This window comes from Sturnira hondurensis, unplaced genomic scaffold (assembly GCF_014824575.4).
Source record: "Sturnira hondurensis isolate 20B ecotype Veracruz unplaced genomic scaffold, ASM1482457v3 Scaffold0013559, whole genome shotgun sequence".
In the NCBI taxonomy this organism is placed as follows: Eukaryota; Metazoa; Chordata; class Mammalia; order Chiroptera; family Phyllostomidae; genus Sturnira; species Sturnira hondurensis.
Window position 1 is genome coordinate 480,222 of NW_028086190.1, and position 17,892 is coordinate 498,113.

The window sequence follows — 17,892 nt, forward strand, 5'->3', positions numbered from 1 at the left end:
ATGGAAAACTCAAAACACAAAAAAGAGCATGTTGCAGGCACAAAAATCCATGAGTGCCAGTGAGGAATGCCTCATGGGTGAGAGATTAGCTGGAATACCAAAGCAGTTTGTACCAGAATCAAAAAGAAAAGGCAGCCTCTAAAAATTTCTGAATTGAGGAATAAACAAAACTAAAGTACGACTTTTGAAAGATCCATCCAGTATAGTCTTATAGCCGAAGCAGTTGTCTCTCTAATTTCTCTAATTTCTAGCATATAAAACAGCCTCGAAGTTTTCTAAAAATTGTATGCCCAACCTAGTCAGTAATTGTGCATGCTTTCTTCACACTTTAAATGCCTATCCAATTCCAATCTACATTATTTCAAGACCCAGTTCAAATCCCATTTCCACAATTACGTTTTTTCTTACAAGTCAAACTCTCATTTTATTGTTTTCCTTCCAATTTCTAGTTCTTAAAACTCTGTGTCACCCAATTTAGTATTTAATTATATACTGTCTAGTATTGTTCACTCTTTTTGTGAATGTAAATTGTCTCCTCAATGAGACATTGAATTCTTAAAAAAACAATGATGTCTTATATTCTCACTCCCCATTACCTAGCACAGTACTAAAGTATATAAGAGATTATTATTAGTTCTTAACTACTGATGATACTGAAACCAGTAGAATGGTAAATCTGAAGTAGAGATGAAGAGAATGAAAAGAACTCAGAACGAATTGGAAAGTTGGATATGATGAGCCTAGAGACCTGGGTGAATAAAATGTAACATTTAAAAAGGAGTGGACACTGGAAAAAGGAGCATATTTGTAGAAGATGGGGGCCAAGAGGTTCCACTTGAGATACGTTTGAGTTGATAAAAAGACACCCAGACAGAAATATCCCGCAGGCAAGAGGAAAAATTACTGTAAGATGTGAGGCTGATCAACAGCTCTGTCATACAAGTGTTTCTATAAATCAAAATACAAGGAAGTATGAACTCAGAGACATCCTAATGCACTTTGCAGATCAACAAAAAAAAGATCTCTGGCCAACAGGCACAGAAGTACAAAATAGGGTGCTCTTGCCCTTTCCATGGGTGGTGGGTGGATGGGAAGTGAGGCTGCATACTGCAACTATTTTCAAGAGTTGACAATTTTATTTTTGAAAGTCTTCTTCCTAGAACATTCTCAATCTAATGCCTGAAATGGTACTCTACATACAGACTGTGAGAAAATACTCTAGAATCCAGTCATAAATGTGGCCTTATGCATAAGCAAGGTATGCCTATAGAGAATATTTGCAAATCCAGGCTTGCCCATACATAGGCAAGAAAAGAGAGGCCTCCAGTAAAGAAGACTGCTTTCTCTGACTTTCCCCAACCTGAGCTATTCCTATTATTCACTAGGTCTTCTGGCCCTGAGAGCTCCTTGGCTTGAACCTGGTACCCTCTCACTATGTCCATATCCTGATCCACCAGTGTTTAGAACTGTGAGATTGGTCAAACCACATCAGATTATTCAGGCTGATGATCCTGTCTTTACCAGCTTGTTCAGCATTCTTCTGCACATTACCCAATAACTTGTTTGTTTTCAAAAATACAGATTGACTTCTGGTTCCAACAATGTGATGGGCCGCACCTGAAATGATTAATCAAGGAGAAAATTCTACATATACATAGCTGAGCTGTAAAGAAAATAAAAGAGGATGGGGAGATACCACCCAGGGCTAGAAACAAAGAGGGAAATACCTGAACTGAGGTATTGTAAGAAATGTATCCGTTTCCATAACCGAGTAGCTTGAGTTTAAAAGTTCACACGGGAAGAAGAGATAGAGCCTTCAGCCTACATAAGGTGGGAGTTGGAACTGAGACTCCCACATAAAACCAGCACCCTTGTGGGGAAGTACGTTCAGTGTAATGGTTGAACTAGAAACCAATGAGTTGAAAAATGAATATAAAAAGTGTTATGGGCTAGGGGCATCTCGACCACTCTCATAACACATAACTCAAAATGATTCACACAGAAAAATAAAATAAGCCCCTCTAAATATGAGGTCACAACAAAAGAAAAATTTCAAAACATGTAATGATGCATGAGTCCAACATGAGTGAGAATCAGCAAAAATAATCAACAGGATTAAATACTTACTACCTTCAAATAACAGAGCAAGTAGAAAATAATACAAAAGTGCCTAAAGGAATAAAAGGTGACACATTAAAAAGACAACACATTAAATTCCAAGTAAAAGAATAGGGCATGACAGAAAATAGAGAAACCTGGAAAAGAACCAAACAGAATCTCTACAAGTGAAAAATACATTCATCCAATGAATAGGAAGTACCCTATATAAAGACCAGAGATTAGGTTATAAAACATTTTTTTAAAGTTCAAAGTCAGGTAACATTGACTGAAGTGCTTTTCTTATGATTACCAAGAGTCCCTAGCAAAGTTTAATTAATGTTAGAATGGCCCATGAGAAGTGGTTGGTTCCAGGGCTTGGTTGGGGAAACTAACTTAATTCTGGAGCACCTTCTGGTGCCAGAAAGTAAGGAAGTGTTCATAAAAGGGTGTGGTCTTGTTGAAAGGGCATAGGAGCCAATCTGAAAGAGTTCCTAAAGGCCAAATAAATATCCATGAGTCTATACTAGTATAAATAAGTAAATGAGTGAGTGAATGAATGAATGAATGAATGAATACAAGAGAAGGAACAGCTCTTCCTTACAGAAGAATTCTAACTACTAAATGGAGAATCAATGAAGGGGGGGAAACAGGACAACTGGACAGTCTCAAAGTCTTACCAGTGAGGCACTTATTAATTACAAAATAAAAACAGTAATTTTGCTGTAGAAAAACTCAGAATTCATTACATTAACCAAGTGATTAACATTAACATCACCTGTAATAAAACTTACCAACATCATGTACCCCTGATGTGACACACTGAGAAAGGCAGATTATTTCTGCAATATTCTAAAATACTACAGAATGCATAAGCTTAATCTAATGAGTAATCATCCTCACACTCAAACCAAAGGCCATTCAATAAAATAACAGGACTTTTCAAACGTGTCTAATTAATGAAAGGAAGAAAGGAAAAACAACAAAAAAAAAATCTGGCACAGATTGGAAGAGCTAGGACACATGATAACTAAATGCAATGTGGAATGGTGGCACAGTAAAGAGACATTAGTGGGAGAAGTTGTGAAATATGAATAAAGTGCACAATCTAGTCAATAGTATGGACCAATGTTAATTTCTTATTTTTGATAACTGTGCTATAATGATGAAAGCAAAATGTTAACATTAAGTAAAACAAAATGAAAATATATATAAGATGAAAATAAGAAGTCGCTTTCTTTTTAAAAACCACAGCTTTTTGCAGTATCAATCACACACCATACAATTTACACAGAGAGCACAACTCGGTGGTTTTGGTACACTCACCAAGCTCTTGTGGCCATGATCACAATCAATTCCAGAACATTTTCATCACCCCAACAGGAAGCCTTAGAATTCTTTGCCATGCCCCATTTCTACGCATAATTCCCAATACTAGGCAATCATAACTCTACTTTCTGTCTGTATAAATATGCTTTTTCTAGATCTCTTCTATAAATAAAATCATACAATATATGCTCTTTTTTTATTGGTTTTTCAATTAACATATTGCTTTTAAGGGTCCTTCATGTTGCAGCATATGTCTGTACTTATGCCTTTTTATCCTCTGTTGCTCTAAAATCACTTTTATTTACTTCTTAACATGTTTTAAAGTATATTTTATTATGACATTGCAGTTGTCCCTTTTTCCCTCCTTTATCCCCCTCTGCCCTGTGCCATTCCACCCTCCAGCATCCTCCCTGTTAGTTTGTGTCCATGGGTTGTACATGTAAGCTCTTTGGCTTCTCCATTTCCTGTACTATTCTTAACCCCTCCTTGTCTATGTTCTAACTACCATTTATGCCTCTTATTCCCTGTAACTTTTCTCCCATTCTCCCCTCATCCCCTGACTGCTGATAACCCTCCATGTGATCTCCATTTCTGTGATTCTATTCTAGTTGTTTGCTTAGTTTTTGTTTGTTTTTTAGGTCCAGTTGTTGATAGTTGTAAGTCTGTTGTCATTTTGCAGTTCGTAGTTTTGATCTTCTTTTTCTTAGATAAGTCTCTTTGACATTTCATATAATAAGGGCTTGGTGATGATGAACTCCTTTAACTCGACCTTATCCGAGAAACACTTTATCTGCCCTTCCATTCTAAATGAAAGCTTTGCTAGATAGAGCAATCTTGGATGTAGGTCCTTGCCTTTCATTACTTGGAATACTTCTTTCCAGCCCCTTCTTGCCTGTAAGATTCTTCTTTTAGTTTTTGTTTTTAAAGATTTTATTCATTTATCTTTTAGATGGGGGTAGGGAGGAAGAAAGAGATGGAGAGAAATATCAATGTGTGGTTACCTCTGACTTGCCCCACCACTGGGGACTTGGCTTGAAATCCAGGCACATGTCCCGACTGGGAATCAAACCAGCAATGCTTTGGTTCACGGGCTTGCACTCAACCCACTGAGCCACACCAGCCAGGGCTATAAGGCTTCTTTTGAGAAATCAGCTGATAGTCTTACTTTTTTCTTGGTGCTTTTACGATTCTGTATTTATCTTTAATCTTGGATAATTTAACTATGATGTCTTGGTGTGGTCCTCCTTGGGTCCAGCTTCTTTGGAATTCTGAGCTTCCTGGATTCGTGTGTCTATTTCCTTTGACAGATTGGGGAAGTTCTTCTTCATTATTTTTTCAAATAAGTTTTCTATTTCTTACTCTTCCTCTTTTCCTTCTGGCATCCCTATGATTCAGATTTTGGAACATTTAAAGCTGTGCTGGAGGCTCCTGAGCCTCTCTCCTCATTTTTTTGAATTCTTGTGTCTTCATTCTATTCCATTTGAATGTTTACTTCTTCCTTCTGTTCCAAATCATTGATTTGAGTCCGGGTTTCCTTGCCTTCACCATTGGTTCCCTGTATATTTTTCTTTATTTTACTTTGTATAGCCTTTACTTGCTCCTTTATTTTCAGCTGTACTCAATAATTTCTGTGACAATCCTGATCACCAGTGTTTTGAACTCTGCTTTTGATAGGTTGGCTATCCCCTCATCACTTAGTTCTTTTTCTAGAGTTTTGATCTGTTCTTTCATTTGGGCCACATTTGTCTCAGCGCACCTGTTACAATGGAAGGAGCAGAGCCTTAGGTATTCATCAGGGTGAGACAGCCTACTTTGCTGCATTGTGAGTGCTGTCTGTGGAAGAGGGGTCAGAGAGGGAACAACACTGCTTTCTCGGTTCTCACCTTTCTGTCACTTCCTTCATTACCCACAAACAAATCGCTCCTTTCCGGCGGTGATTCCCGGGTGGGTGGGTTTGTGTATATACTAGGACATGATGGGCCCCTCCAGAGGTCTCTCCTGTGAGACTGGGAGTTTCTCCTACTGCCACAACCCCACAGGTTTTTACAGCTAGAGGTCTTGAAACTTTACTTCCCTGCACTGGAATTCTGGTTTGCATGGTCTGCCTCACTCCCCAGTTGTTCCTCCTAGTCCACCAGACACTACCTTGCCGTGAGTCCTCTCCATCCAGCTGCCCATCTCTACCCCTCTACCAGTCTAGATGAATGTTCCTTCTTTAACTCCTTGGTTGTTGGACTTCCATACAGTTCACTTTTCTGGCAGTTCTGGTTGTTTTTTGTATTTACATTCATTGCTATCCTTCTTTGGATTGTGTAAGGAAGTGAGGTAGACCTATCTATGTCTCCATCTTGACCCAGAGTGCCCATTTATTTTAACATTTTAACATTTTAAATTAATCTCTATTGTATTTTTTTTTACATTACCTTCTAGTCCCTTCATATCCTGCTATCCCCCAGCAATCACCACAATGTGGTCCATGTCGATGAGTCCTTTTTCCTTTTGGCTCAATATCCCTCCACCCCCTAACCTCCTGTACTTATGCTTTTTAATTTTCAAATAATAATCTATTCTATGCATATATCTCTCTGTACTACATTTTAAAACTTTTTTGTAAGTTTAGTTATTTCAAAATAAAATGTTACACCACAGGGATAGAAAAAATGTATCACTTAAAGAAATAACAGCTGAAAGTTTTCAGAATCAAAAAAGGATCTTTATTCTCTAAGTCTTAAGCAGGATAGATAAAAATAAGTTTACCTCTATCTACATTATGATTGTTTACCATCAAAGACAAATAGACAATCTTTGAAAATAAAGACTACAAATGAACAATTTAGGGTAACAACAGACTTTTCCAAATTACAAAGATCAGGCAGTAAGATCTTAAAAATTCTGAGGAAACTACTAAACTACAATACTAAAATCAACATTCAAGAGTAAGGGCAAAACAAGCAAAAATAAATAAATAAAGTAGCAGGAACATAACCTAGGTATTGTGCACATATAGCCTATGAATATTTATGTACAAATGACTTGGAACATCTTGCTTTGTTTGTCTAATAAATTTTGGAGCATTCATCCCATTCTACACACTTACATTATACATATTTGTTGCTATTTTTATTTCTCCCGGAGAATGATATTTTTTTCTTGTTATTCCATTTTAGCAACACTGAACAGTGCAGATTAAAAAGACCCTGTGCAGTGTAGAATACTGGAAAGAGTACACGTTTGAAGTCAGAAATCTCAGGTTCTCCCATTTGGTAGGTATGTGACTATGGGAAAGTCATTAATCTACTTCAATCTGTTTCTCCAGCTGCAAAACACAATACTAGTAATACCTGCTTTATGTATAGCGCTAGATTAACAGTATAGGCCATACTGAGACAATTGTATGCAAATGTGCTTTATACATAGTGAATGGCAGTTACTGCTATTATAACCAATGGAAAAAATAATGAATCCCAAAAGATTCAGAGCCTTTGTTTCTAATTCTTGTGCTATAAGAATGACTTTGTTCCTTCGAAGAGGAACAGATAGCTATCTTCCAATTTTAGTTCCAAAAGCTATTTCTAGAAATTCCTGTGAACAGCCTACTCCTTTTGTTCTGATGCTTTATTCTAACTAGGGAAAAAGCCTTATAAAAACCTTTAGGCTGCGAAAACTGCCGTATTTTCCCTTTTCAAAATGAAGGTAAAAGAAACCGCCTTCACAATTAAAGGACTCAAGTCATCACCCTGCAGTGAAGCCCTCTTAGCTAATTCAACACACACAATTCACAAAACAGGATGCTCTGTTACCAAAACAGGGGATAAGAGGGACTTTAAGGAGACACAATAAATGGAGCAGAAACAATGGGAAAATAAGATTCTTTCTTATCCTAATAATATGGGGCTAAAGGTTTTAAGTATCAAAAAATGACTAGCACAAGTTTATTTAAGCAATTTCAGTCTTTTATGTCTGAACCCAGTTTATTATAAAGGCAGTGCTGTAGAAAATAGGAATAAATACTGAGTTTGCCTCTTCAAATCCCTTATAATCTAAAGGACAGTACCCCTTATGATTTGCTATTAGAATTGCTCAACTTCATTAAGGCACATATCTAAATCCCAAACTGCCTTAGCCAATCAAAACTATTTTTACTTGACATGGTGAAGCTACTTCATATTAAGAATCCCTAACATCACCATGTCATTTCATAAAGAGATACACCAGAGACCTTTCAAATTATTCTGTATTTCTGAAGAACTGTCAACCAGTTTGTAATGCATGCTTGTAATTTTAATATCTGAGTAGAAGAGGCTTAAAACTGTGTAAGTAACACATGTAAAAACAGAGAGGCATTTATTAAACAGACCGATCTAGACTATCAAGTCACCTGTGGGACGCACTACTCAGCAGCCAGGGATTTTAGGTTTCTCTTTTATTCCCCCATGTGAGAAGCTGCAGCTTTTCTGAGATACCTCCTTACAGGGAACAATATCTTCCCATGCAAACTCCATTGATTTCTCTGCAGGAACAGAAAGAATGACACAAAGAGCTCCCTGCAGGGACGTCCACTTTTTAGTTTTGCTAGATTCTGCCTGGATTAATTACCTATTTCATGTTGAACATTCTGGCATGAACTAGCAAACTCTCAGTAAGACTGTGTCAGAAATATCCTTTCAGAAGAAAATGATTAGTGCATTATCCCCCCTCCCAATCTCCTTCTCCTATTCAGATAGACGTTAAACTTGAAAGTAATAAGAAAAAAAATAGAGATTCAATCAAAATAGCTTAACCCTCCCCAAAAAACCCAACTGCCAGAAAGTTGTTCAGCAGATCCAAAATTAAAAGCAAAGCAAACTGAGTATCCACCATCAGCAAGCATAAAATATCATCCATCTAAATTTTAAAAAGAGCTAGAGAGACTATTATGCCTGCACTGTCGAAAGAGACTGAGAAATACAGTTTACCATCATTTCGTATTGAAAAATCAACATGCTCTGTACCAAAAATAATTGATGAATCAAGCAGTCACTTTAGAGGCACTAAAAACACTTTGGAGAGCAATGTGAAACTGCAAAGATGAAGCTTTCAGGAATAGCTACTGAGTTCGGTCCACTTTAAACTATGGAGTTTTGTGAATACATTTCAAAGTAACTAATGTAGACAGTTACTGAAACTTAACCTCATTTCAAGTCACTGAAAATAATTCTTCTCCACCCCTCCACCCACTCTATGTACCCACAGATTTTAGAATAATAGAACTGATGTATTCTTCATGGATAACAACAGTGAAGATTGTTGGGCCTCTTGGGCCTGAAAGGCTTATAAAAGATCTACCTCCAACTCCCTAACAAGAAGAAAATATACATGTGACCCCTTTATAAAGAAACAAATCATGATTAAGAAAATAAAAACTACAAATTCAAGAGAAAAGAACAGAGGGCTAGAGGAAGATGGCGGCTAGATAAAGGGGAGTGGATTCCACTTCCCCCTACACAGGGGAGAAAAACCTAGACGATCTATGGAGGAACAGAGCAAAGAGCCACTAGTATCACAGCATATATGAAAATAGGAGATCAAAAATTGTAGCGGACATTGGAAAACTATATGGTGAGGAGAGTGCTTCAGGACAATAAGGGCCCAGGGATGAGTGCGGGGACCAGTAAGGCTGCAGCCCTAGGCCCAGTGCCAGCAGGTCTCTTGGGAGAGAGCTGGGTCGGTGCTCCCTCCCTGGCCAAACAGGGTTTGAGCAGGACCAGGAGAGACCTGGTTGCTTGAAGTCACAGAGGGGAAGAAAGGACTAAGTGGAAAACACACAGGAGCTGTGAGTACCCATGCATAGCCCTGGGAAGAGTATGCACCCAAGCCAGTGCGACTGGAGGCAGACCAGGTGCATACACCCGCAACCCAGGGAAGAAAGCTTTGTAGAACACCCGTGAACCACATCTGTGGACCTGGACTGAGCGTGGACACCCCAGGAGGCCCAAAGCCCACATCCAGAGCCCTGAAAGGAGGTGCCAGGCCAGCTCTGAGGATAGTGCAGGACCAGCACTGGGGAAAGTGCGGAAAAAACTGACTGCATGCTGAACAGGAAGGGAGCAACAGGATACCAGTTGCTCCTCAGCCTGCCGCAGCCAGCAAGAACAGACAAACCGGTTTGGCCACTTTAAAACCAGCAAGAGGTTTTTTGGTTTTTGTTTGTTTGTTTGATTTATTAAAGTAATTTTTAATTTTTATTATTTTTTATCTCTCCATTCTTTTTCCTTCTCTTTCCTTCTTTCTTGTTTTATTCCTTCTTCCTTTCTTTCCAATTTTTTATCTCTTCTTCCTTCCTTCTTCTGCCTTTTTTTTCTTTTCAATACCCACATGTGAGACAAAACCTGGAACTGTGAAAAGACCACAGTTGGACCCAAAGAGGGGGCATCCCAACAGTTGAGAGAGACACAAATTTCACTTTGCTATTACAGAGAACCTACAAAATACTACATATTTGAATTATTTTTTTTCATTATTCTTACATCTTTTATTTGAATACTATTTTTGCATTCCTCTTCTTTCTGTTTAGTCTTCTTTGCTTGGTTCCTCCTGTTATCTCATTCATAGTATATTGCTAATTTACATTCCTTCACTTGTGTTCTATTAGCACACTAGTTAAGGTCCTAAACCCCCTATTCTTGGTATCTAGATTTCATATATGATTGTTGCTCTAATATTACTGTAAACAATAGCTGTTCCATACAATTGCAAATACTACACAACACCCCTCCCAGATCATAGCCCATTTCACTGTGTCCTGCACTCTATTACTGTAGTGGTTAACTTTATTCTCTCACACACTATACCTATTTACTATCCTTTACTCTAACCTTTACTCTCACCTCAGAATCTGACCTCCCACAACCTCACTGCTTCCTAGATCCAACTCGAAATCCTTCCCTCCTCAACAAGAGTCTTATCTTCTTCCCATCCTTTCTAAAAAGCAGCTAGTAGGGCAGAAGATCACGATGAACACTATACACAGCCAAATGATCTCCTATCTCTAATCTACTGGCTGCTACTATAAGTAGCATAAAATATTCTCTTCCTGTCTTAAACCATTTTGTCTTACCCCCCAACTGACCACAAAAAAAGAGTAGGTGGAAGCTGTGAACACCAGGATACCCAAAGGAGACTGCACAACTGAATCTCACAGGTATCCTACAACAGAAGTTCATATCATAAACTCAGGAAGCCAGAACACATCAATTTAAGAAGCAGAAGCTAACAAGAAGAGTCTCACAAACAATGTGAAGAAAAACAAACAATCCCTAAATGAAAGGAAAGGAGGAAGACTCAGAAAAAATGCTAGATGAAATAGAAGCCACGCAAATATCAGATATTGAGTTCAAAGCAATGGTTATGAGGAAGCTCAATGAGCTCACAATGAGCTACCAGAAACTACAGGGGAACTACAATGAACTATAAAACTATAGTTTTTTATAAACTATAGTTTATAAAAAACTATAGTTTTATAAACTATAGTTTATAAAAAACTATATCAACAGGTAAATGGAAATAGAAACTATCAACAAGGGCCAAGAGGAAGTGTAGAATACAATTTTTGAGCTAAAGAACAGAGTAGAAGGAATCAAAATCAGGATAGATGAAGCAGAAGATTGAATCAATGAGTTGGAGGACAAAGTAGAAAAATATAGCAAGAAACAGCAAGAAGAGGAAAAGAGTCTGAGAAAAAATGAAGAGGGATTAAGAGAAATACAAGACAATAATAAACGTCATAATATCCAAATAATAGGGATGCCAGAAGGAGAAGAAAAAAAAAGGATAGAAAACCTATTTGAAAAAGAAATGATGCCCTGGCTGGTGAGGCTCAGTGGATTGAGCACGGGCCTGCGAACCAGAAGATCGCAGTTCGATTCCCAGTCAGGGCACATGACTGGGTTGCAGGCCAGTTCCTGGCAGGGGACACAAGGTACATTGTGTGTTTCCAGCAGAGGCAACCATACACTGATATATCTCTCCCTCTCTCCTTCCCTTCCCCTCTAAAAATAAATAAATAAATAAAAATTTAAAAAAAGAATAGAAATGATAAAAAAATCCCCCAATCTGATAAGAGAAAAAGTCACACAAATCCAGGAAACACAGAGAGTCCCAATCAAGAGGAACCCAAAGAGGCCCACTTTAAGACACATCATCATTAAAATGACAAAATTCCAAGATAAAGAGAGAATCTTAAAGGCAGCAAGGGAGAAAAAAGGAAATAACATACAAGGGAATTCCAATAAAGTTAGCCACTGACTTCTCAAAAGAAATGTTCAAAACCAGAAGGGAATGGTGAGAAATATTCCAAGTAATGAGAACCAGAGTGCTGCAATCAAGGCTACTTTAACCAGCAAGGCTCTCAATCAAGATAGAAGGCCAAATAAAGAGCTTTCCAGACAATAAAAGTGTAAAGAATACACCCCCACCAAACCAGCTCTGCAAGAGTTGCTAAAGGGACTGCTTTAAGAAAAGGAAGGATGACAGTGGCCTTGTAATGCTGATTGATATCAGGTATTGTGATCCCTCCTACTTTCTTCTTCTTTATTAACATTGCAGCTGCTATTTGGGGTCTTTTATAGTTTGATATAAATTTTTGAAGTGTTCATTCTATGTCTGTGAAATATGTCATTAGTACTTCAATAGGTATTTCATTGAATCGGTAAATTGCTTTGGGTAGTATGGACATTTCTTGATGATGTTGATTCTTGCAATCCATGAACACGGTATATGTTTCCATTTGTTTGTGTCTTCCTTGATTTCTTTCTTCAGTGTTGTGTAGTTTTCTGCATACAGGTCTTTTACCTCCTTGGTTAGATTTATCCCCAGATATTTTATTTTTGTTTTTGCTATAACGAATGGGATTTTTTTCTTGATTTCTGCTTCGGCTGATTCATTGTTAGTATACAAAAATGCCTTTGATTTCTGGAAATTGACTTTGTAACCCGCTGTTGTGCCAAATTCATTTATTAGTTCGAGCAGTTTTTTGGTAGAGGCTATAGGATTTTCCGATAATTGATGTACACTATCATGTCATCTGCAAACAATGACAGTTTTGTTTCTTTCTTTCCAATTTGAAGGCCTTTTATTTCCTTTTCTTACCTAATCGCTGAGGTGAAAACTTCCAATACTATATTAAATAGAAGTGGTGAAAGTGGACAGCCTTGTCTTGTTCCTCATCTTAGTGGAAAAGCTTTTAGTTTTTGTCCATTGAGTATGATGTTTGCTGTAGGCCTTTCGTATATGGCCTTTATTATATTGAGGAATGCTCCCTCTATTCCCACTTTGCTAGACCACGGAATATAAAGGAAAGAATAAATAAATGGGATTTCCTCAAAATAAAAAGCTTCTTTGCAGCTAAAGAAAACACCATTAAAATAAAAAGACAACCAACTCTATGGGAAAACATATTTGCCAATGATACCTCAGACAAAGGTTTGATCTCCAAAATATACAAAGAACTCACAGCACTTCACTCTAAGAAGACAACTAACCCAATTAAAAAATGGGGAAAGGACGTGGACACTTCTCCAAGGAGGACATACAGAGGATCCAGAGACACATGAAGAGATGCTCAATATCCCTTGCTATCAGAGAGATGAAAATTAAAACCATAATGAGATACCACTTTACACCAGTCAGAATGGCTATCATAAACAAAACAATAAACAACAAATGTTGGAGAGGGTGTGGGGAAAAGGGGACTCTGGTCCACTGTTGGTGGGATTGCAGACTGGTACAACCATTATGGAAAACAGTATGGAATTTTCTCAGAAAACTAAAATTGGACTTCCCTTTTGACCCAGCAATTCCACTGCTAGGACTGTATCCTAAGAACCCTAAAACACCAATCCCAAAGAACCTATGCACCCCAATGTTCATAGCAGCACAATTTACAATAGCCAAGAGTTGGAAGCAACCTAGGTGCCCATCAGGAAATGAATGGATCAAAAAACTATGGTACATATACCCAATGGAATTTTATGCTGCAGAAAGAAAGAAGCAGCTCCTACCTTTGGCAACATCATGGATGGAACTGGAAAGCATTATGTTGAGTGAAAGAAGCCACGTGTTGAAGGACAAATACCATATGATCTCACCTTTAACAGGAAGATAAACAACAAAACAAACAAGCAAGCAAAATATAACCAAAGACACTGAAATAGAGAACAGGCTGCCAGTGACCAGCGGGGTGGAGAGGGGAGGGTATTTCAGGGGAAATAGGGGAGGGATATAAAGGCTACATGGACAACAACTGAGAAGGGTGGAAATGGGAGGGAGGGGGGAGCACGGGGATGGGATGGGATGAGAGTAATAGACAGTAAACTGTACTTGAAAAATGATTAAATACAATAAAGAAAGAAAGAAAGAAAGAAAGAAAGAAAGAAAGAAAGAAAGAAAGAAGAAAGAAAGAAAGAAAAAGACTGTATAAAAAATTTGCAATAAATACAAACTTACCAATAATAACCTTAAAAATAAATGTATTAAATGCTCTAATGAAAAGACATAGAATAGCTGAATGGATAAAAAGGCATGACCCACACATATGCTGCCACCTCAGGACAAAAGACCTACATAGATTGAAAGTAAAGAGCTAGAAAAAAATGTTCTGAGAAATAGTCAGGTAAAAAAAAAAGGCCAAGGTAGCAATACTCATATCAGACAAAATAGACTTCAAAAAAGGGGCCATAAAGAGAAACCCAGAAGGTCACTTCAAAATACTCAAGGGAAGAATCCACCTAGAAGACATTAACATCGTAAATATATATGCACCCAACATAGGAGCAGCCAAACACATAAAAAAAATCTTGGAGGACATCAAGAAAGATAGTGACAGCAACACAATTATAGTAGGGGATTTTAACACCCCACTGTCAAAAATGGATGGCTCTTCCAAACAAAATATCAAAAAAGATATTGTGGCATTGAACAACGCCCTGGATAAAATGGACTTAACTGATATATAGAGAGCCTTTCATCCCAAAGAAGCTAAATACAAATTCTTTTCAAATGCACATGGAATATTTTCAAAGACAGACCACATGATAGGACACAAAACACACCTCAACAAATTCAAGAAAACTGAAATCATACCAAGCATTTTGTCTGACCACAAGGGACTGAAACTAGAAACCAACCCCAAAGGAAAAAAACCAAAACACTCAAACTCATGGAGATCAAATACTATGCTATTAAATAAGAATGGGTCAACAATGAGATTAGGGAAGAAATCAAAAAGTTTCTGGAAACAAACAAAAATTAACTTACAACAACCCAAAACACGGAACACAGTGAAAGCAGTCCTGAGAGGGAAGTTCATAGCAATACAGGCTTACCTAAAAAAGATAGAAACATTTCAAACAAACAACCTAACCCTACGCCTGCAAGAACTCAAAAAACAACAACAAAGAGAGCCCAGAGCAGGTAGAAGGAAGGAAATAACCAAGATCAGAGCAGAATTAAATGACATAGAGATGAAAAGCACAATTCTAAGGATCAATGAATCCAGGAGTTGGTTTTTTGAAAGGATAAACAAAATAGACAAACCTTTAAGTAGGCTCATCAGGAAAAAAAGAGAGAGGACCCAAATAAACACAATCAGAAATAAAAGAGGAGAGATTACAACTGATACCACAGAAATAGAAGGGATTGTAAGAAATTACTACGCAGAACTGTATGCCAAGAAATTGGAAAAACCTACGTGAAATGGACAAATTTCTAGAAAAATATAATCTTCCAAAACAAAATAAAAAGAACCAGAAAGCTTGAACAGACCAGTAACAGCACATGAAATTGAAGCAGTAATCACAAAACTCCTGACACACAAAAGCGTTGGACCAGATAGTTTCACAGGAGAATTCTATAACGCATTAAAGGAAGAGCTAACCCCTATCCTTCACAGACTATTCCAAAAAAATCCAAAATGATGGAAGACTCCGAAACTCTTTTTATGAAACCAATATTATCCTAATCCCAAAACCAGATAAAGACACAACAAAGAAAGAAAACTTCAGGCCAATATCACTGATGAACATGGACGCTAAAATCCTGAACAAAATATTGGCAAACTGCATCCAATAATACATCAAAAAGATCATACACCATGACCAAGTGGGATTCATCCTAGGGATGCAAGGATGATTCAACATTCAAAAATCAGTAAATGCAATACACCAAATAAACAAAAGCAAAGACAAAAACCACATGATCATATCAATAGACGCGGAAAAAGCTTTTCATAAGGTTCAACACCCATTTATGATAAAGGTACTCGGAAAAATGGGAATAGAGGGAGCATTCCTCAATATAATAAAGGCCATATATGAGAGACCTACAGCCAACATGATACTCAATGTGCAAAAACTAAAAGCTTGCCTTGGCTAGTGTAGCTCAGTGGATTGGGCACAGGCCTGTGAAGCAAAGGGTCACAGGTCCGATTCCCAGTCAGGGCACATGCCTGGGTTGCAGGCCAAGTCCCCAGTAGGGAACACATGAGAGGCAAGCACACATTGATGTTTCTCTCCCACTCTTTCTCCTTACCTTCCCCTCTCTCTAAAAATAAATAAATAAATAAATTTTTTAAATGTTAAAAAAAAATCCTAAAAGCTTTTCCACTAAGCTCAGGAACAAGACAAGGTTGTCCACTTTCACCACTTCTATTCAATATAATATTGGAAGTCTCAGCCACAGTGATCAGACAAGAAAAGGAAATAAAAGGCATCCAAATCAGAGAGGAGGAAACAAAACTGCAATTGTTTTCAGTTCACAAGATAGTGTACATAAAAAATCCTATAGACTCCACCCAAAAACTGCTCGACCTAATAAATGAATTCAGCAAAACAGTAGGATACAAAGTCAATATCCAGAAATCAAAGGCATTTTTGTATATCAACAATAAAACAGTAGAAGCAGAAATCAAGAAAAAAATCCAATTCAATATAGCAGAAAGAAAAATAAAATACCTAGGAATAAACCTAACCAAAAAGGTAAAAGAAATATATGCAGAAAACTACACAACACTGAAGAAAGAAATCAAGGAAGACACAAACAAATGAAAACGTATACCGTGTTCATAGATTGGGAGAATTAACATCATCAAAATGTCCACACTACTCAAAGCAATTTACAGATTCAATGCAGTACCTATTAAAGTACCAATGGCATATTTCACAGACATAGAACAAACACTTCAAAAATTTATATGGAACCATAAAAGACCCTGAATAGCTACCGCAATTTTGAGAAAGAAGAGCAAAGTAGGAGGGATCACACTACCTGATATCAAACTGTATTACAAGGCCACTGTAATCAAAACAGCCTGGTACTGGCATAAAAACAGACACATGGACCAGTGGAACAGAACAGAGAGCCCAGAAATAAACCCAAGTCTCTATGGTGTATTAATATTCAACAAAGAGGGCAGCAACATAAAATGGAGTAAAGATAGCCTTTTCAACAAATGGTGTTGGGAGAACTGGACAGCTACATCCAAAAAATAAAACTTGAGCACCAACTTACACCATACATAAAAATAAATTCACGGCGGAAAAAAGACTTAAATATAAGCTATAACACCATTAAAGTCCTAGAGGAGAACATAGGCAGGAAAATCTAAGATATTTCATGCAGCAACATTTTATTGATATGTCCCCTGAAGCAAGGGACATAAAGGAAAAAAATAAACAAATGGCATCTCATCAAAATAAAAAAGTTTCTGCATGGCTAAAGAAAACGGTATTAAAATAAAAAGAGAACCAACCATGTGGGAAAACATATTTGCCAGTGATACCTCATATAAGGGATTAATCTCCAAAATATACAAAAGAACTCACAGGACACCACTCTAAGAAGACAAACAACACAATTAAGAAATGGGCAAAGGACTTGAACAGACAGTTCTCCAAGGAGGACATACAGAGGATCCAGAGACACATGAAAAGATGCTCGATATCGCTAGCTATCAGAGAGATACAAATTAAAACCACAATGAGATACCAGTTTACACTGGTCAGAATGGCCATCATAAACAAAGCAACAAACAAGTATTGGAGAGGTTGTGGGGAAAAGGGAACCCTAGTGTACTGTTGGTGAGATTGTAGACTGGTACAACCATTATGGAAAATACTATGGAATTTTCTCAGAAAACTAAAAATGAACTGCCTTTTGATCCAGCATTTCCACGGCTAGAATTATATCTTAAGAACACTGAAATACCAATCCAAAAGAACCTATACACCCCTATGCTCACAGCAGCACAATTTACAATAGCCAAGAGTTGGAAGCAACCTAGGTGCTTATAAGTGAATGGATCAAAAAATTATGCTAGATATACACAATGGAATTCTATGCAGCAGAAAGAAATAAGGAGCTCCTACCCTTTGCAACATCATGGATGGAACTGGAAAGCATTATGCTAAGCAAAATAAGCCAGGTGGTAAAAGA

The 17,892-nt window shown here is 37.5% G+C and overlaps 1 protein-coding gene across 1 annotated transcript in view; it reads right to left on the reverse strand.

Annotated features, from left to right (window-relative positions):
* FOCAD (focadhesin) overlaps window positions 1-17,892 on the reverse strand; it is a 330,364-nt gene that overhangs the window by 124,000 nt on the left and 188,472 nt on the right. The gene's annotated exons all lie outside the window — the stretch shown is intronic.